Consider the following 4,926-nt stretch of genomic DNA (forward strand, 5'->3'; position numbering starts at 1 on the left):
CCAACGCACAGAATGGAGTCATGGAAAGTTGGACATGACTAAAATGACTATACAAGAGAGATCAAGTGTTTATTGGCTGAGATGGGAGTGAGGGAAGACTCACAGCTAGTGAAATGATGGATTCATGTATGTACCAAAATTCCATTTTATTTCAAGTCAACTAGCATTTATTAAGTGTTTATTAAAAATTGGAAGATAGTCCTTGCCTCCATGAGGCTTACTTACACATTTTCCTGTAGAGTCCCAAGTACCAGCAGACCCCCAACATCTCAATGGATGTCTCCCCACCCTTCAAAATATTCCCTAAGGAGGCATTATGTATATTCTAAGATCAAAGAGAGAGACTTCTATGACTCTATGGCTATAAGCCATCAGTGTTGTGCCAATGTTAGGTACTTGCTTTGTGCCATCATGATATTTGCTTTCATTTCCCAAGATGCAGCCTTTTGCCATACTCACATTTGTTCTCAGACTAATATAGAAACTGCTGGGTCTCTAAATCTTGGCATACATCTTTTTTCTATTTTAAAATAAAGTTTATTGATGTATTTTGTTTTTTAACATCACCATCGTTTTCTCCACTATCCCCCCATTCTCCTAGAGAACTATTTAATATAACAAACTCAAAACAAAATTAAAAAGGAAAATATCTACATTGTTGATCATTACATTGGAAAGACTGAAAATATGTGCAGTGTGGAACACTTGTGGGCCCCCTACCTCTGCAAAGGGGTGGGGTGGGAGTATCTCCTCATATCTTTTCTTTTAAAGATGCTTGTTTTTTATAATTCTGCACCATTCTCTTTGGATTTTGGGGGGTTGTTCTTTACATTTACATTGTCATTGTGTATACTGTTTTCTTTATTTTTTCATATATAATTTTTTTTTCTGTTTCATGAGGCTTTTACTTCACATTTTTTGTTTCACCGTTTTATCCATTCTGCATCAGTTCTTTAGATCTGTCCATATTTCTCGGAGTTCATCACATTTGTCATTTCTTACAGCACAATAGTATTCCATCAGAATTTATCTAACCATTTTCCAGTTGAGCCCTGTACACTTTCTTATGCAAACATTCTCTTTTTTACAGATTCTTTGTATTTTTTTCCTCTCAAGACTATAAACTGTTTTTTGAACATTATTCACACATTCAGAGTTAATTTCTATCATTGAACTTTCACAAGTACTGAAGATGAGAAAATGTTCTGAGTCTGCATACAGGGGCCTGTGACATACTTACTTACATGGAAGCTATGGGAAGATGAATGCCCCCAAGGTAGCAGCTTCAGACTCTTAACAGAATGGCAAAGAGAGGAGAAAAATAGAAACAGGGACACAAGGAGATAATGACTAGAACTAGAAGGGAGACAATAGATTTAAGATAATTTGATATGAATGATTGGATTTGATTTTTATAGGAGACAGATGAGCTGGTCAATCAATAAATATTTATTAAGTACCTACTATGTGGCAAGCACTAAGGCTTAGGATACCAAAAAAAAAGGGCAAAAGATGGTTCTTGCTTTCAAGGAACTCACAGTCTGATGGGAGAGGTAATATAAAAATGATTATGTACAAATAAGCTATAAATTCAAGATTCTGAGCCTTGATGGCTGTGAAAATTATAACATCATTGATAGAAATAAATTAGGAAAAGGGAAGCATTTTAGAGCACAAAATACTCCAACAATTAAAAGGATTCATGATTTTACCAATGGGATTCTCATGACCTGATTTCTGTTTTGCCTCTTTCTCTTCAGAAGCAAGAAGGGGCTGCATAGATCTAAGGGTGTCTTTTTAATATTAGCTGCCTTTGTATTATCATGACGTCTACTACCTAGAGTCTTAAGGTGTATAAACATTTGTACAGAACATTTATCTCACACAAGGATTGATTTTTTGGTTTTGTTTCATGAGTTACCATCATCTAGTGGCCAACCCAACTGGTAAGAAATCTCTCTGCAGCTTATGCCATCACTTTCCTCTCCAATCCTCCAGACAAGTGTCCAAATAATAGTCTTAAGACCCAAGTCTGACCATATCAGCTCCTTGCTCAAAAATCATCAATGGCTATCCCTTGCTTCAAGAATAACATAAACTCCAAAAAATTCATTGCTGTTCTTTTTGTGGTACCAAAGAATTGAAAGTTGAGGGGTGATCCATCAATCAAGGAATGGCTGAATGAGCTGTGGTATATATTCGCAATGGAATACGATTGTGCTATGAGAAATGATGGATGATTTTGGAAGAACTTAGAAAGAAGTACATTAACGGATGCAAAGTGAAGTGGCCTGAACTAGAAGGACATTGTACCCAGTAACAACAGCAAATTTTAAAAAAGTTTCAAAATATACTTTTATTTTTGTTTCTTTCTAAATGCACTTTTAAATCAACTCTGAGATATGTAACATTCTGGAATGGATTCACAAACTAAGTTTACCATTTTCCACCCCTTTTCTCCATGACAAACTGGCTGTGAGGTTCTGTAGCATCTGGGGGTAAAAGAGCCAAATAAACTGGGGTTTCAGCTCCTTCTTCTGGACTCTTGGTAGCGTTGGGCCCTGCCATGTCAGTTCTCACCCATCTTGGACAGCAGGCATTCAGAAGAATCTTATCACCTTTCCTTTGCTCATTCAACTGCCTGGCATGGATTCCAGACAACACAGTGACTCCAATCTTGGTCACTCCATAAGCACTGTTAGGCTAACCTTCCTTCTGATGCACTCCTTTCTTTGTATCTTCCACAAATTTTTTTCTTCATGAGCCCCACCAGCTCTTCCTCTGTGATTGTGTCACTGTGAAACTTCTGCTGTAGTTCTGGGCTGCAGCCTTTAAGAGAACGTAAGCTCACCATGCTAGAGACATTCACCACTCTGCCTCGGGGTTTTACTAAAGGCAGTAATTCTGCAGATACAGCTTTGGTGCCCAAAAAGTTGGTTTTCATTGTCACTTCAGCTTGAATAGGAAAAGGTGTGGTATCAGCAACTTTGAAGGCGATTGCTGCATTGTTGACCAGCATGTCCAAACCCCTGTAGCGCTCCTTGAGAAAATCTCGCAGGGTCTGGATGCTCTGCGGGTCATCAATGTCCAGCTGATGGAAAATTGGGTTGAGTCCCTCTTCCTGTAGCTTCTTCATAGCCACCTGGCCCTGGGTTGTGTCCCGGGATGTGAGAATCACACCTCCTGAGAACTTCTGGCACAGATCGCCCATGATGGCGAAGCCGATGCCCTTGTTACTTCCCGTCATCACAGCTGTTCGGCTGCTGGAAGACATTGACTTAGATGACTAAGGGGGAAGCAGGTATACACAGACCAAGGGGAGGGCTAATCTGAGGATGCTGCTCCGCCTTGCAAGAGAGAGTGTGGAGCCACCTAAATTCCCAACAGCAATTTTTTTTTTTATGAATAACTGAATGACCTGATTCTTCTCAGCAATGGGAATGATCCAAGATAATCCAAGAGTCTCATGATGAAAAATGCCATCTACCTTCAGAAAAGGAACTGATGGAATCTGGATGCAGATAAAAACATTATATTTCACTTTTGTAAAATTTAAAATTAATCTCAAATAATAAAAATATTATATTTTAAGAGATTTATTAATGATCATTAGAAGTAAAGGAATAAAAAGATAACAAAATTTAAAAACAACACATGTTCATGGCTAATCAGCCTGTTCAAATCCCTGCTTACCACCATGGTTGCCAACAGGAAACAAAAAAGGCCAGACCAGGAATGGCCATTGAATTTATCCCCTCTGTCTACAGGAAGTACTTAATGACAGGAAGTCAGTGGGCTCCTGGGAAATGAAGTTTTTAGGGTAACAGATTTCCAATTATAAACTTTCTTCTTCTTTTGCTTTGAGATCTCTTCCACAAAATGACTAATATGGAAAAATGTTTCACATGATTGAACATGTAAAATCTATATGAGATGATTTACCATCTCAGGGAGGGAGGAGGGGGTGTGGGTTGGGAAGGAGGGAGAGAATTTGGAGCTCAAAATTTTAAAAATGAATATTAAAATTGTTTTTACCTGTAATTAGGGAAAATATTAAAATGGTACAAGATGGTAAAAGAGAAAAGAATAACATGTTCTCTCCGGACTGATGCTTAAAGCTTTCCATAATCTGACTTCCATTTCCATATTCTTTTCCCATTATTCCTTTCTATGTACTTGACCATTTGACAAAACTAGATTACTAGCTATTCTATGACCCTGACATTTTATCTCTCTTTTCTTTCTTTAGCTGTAGTGGTCCCTCAAACCTAGAATATACCCCTTCCTCATCTCTGTCTCTTAGAATCCCAAGATTTTTCAAGGCTCAGGTCAGGTTCCACTTACTATATCAAAGGTTCTTAAGTTCTAGTCCACAGAGCCTAGGTAGGTCCATGGATAGATTTCAGGGCACTCATGAACTTGCATGGGAAAAATGACATATAGAAATTTAGAATTTTCTTCAGTTATTTAAAAATGTTGTTTTGAAAATTTCATAAGCTTCACCAGACAGCCAAAGGAACACAGAATAGGAAACTTGTCATATGAAATATCTCTGGATCATCATAATCATGAATACTATCTCCCTTCTCAAATGATCATATATTTGCTTATCTGCATACATTTTGTATTCTGAGAGAATGTAAACTTCTCAAGGAGGCAGTGAGATGATATATGAGATATAGTGCTGGAAACTGGTCAGAAAAACTCAAGTTTAAATCTCACCTCAGACTTCTACTATCCATGTAACTCTGGAAAAGTCACTTAATCTGGGAAAATCTATTTCCTCATTTGTAAAATGGGGATAATAATAATAGCATCTATCTCTTAGAGTTAGTGTATCAACATTTTTTAAAATTTAATATATTTTTTCTATGGTCACATGATTCATGTTGTCTCTCCCCCTCTTCCCTCCCATCTCCTGGAGCT

At 37.6% G+C, this 4,926-nt stretch overlaps 1 pseudogene; it reads right to left on the reverse strand.

Moving 5' to 3' along the window:
* Positions 1-2,369: 2,369 nt before the first annotated feature.
* On the reverse strand, positions 2,370-3,561 carry LOC100017928 (carbonyl reductase [NADPH] 1-like; annotated as a pseudogene).
* Between the last annotated feature and the right edge of the window lie 1,365 nt (positions 3,562-4,926).

The sequence above is a fragment of the Monodelphis domestica genome, chromosome 6 (assembly GCF_027887165.1).
Source record: "Monodelphis domestica isolate mMonDom1 chromosome 6, mMonDom1.pri, whole genome shotgun sequence".
Lineage (NCBI taxonomy): Eukaryota > Metazoa > Chordata > Mammalia > Didelphimorphia > Didelphidae > Monodelphis > Monodelphis domestica.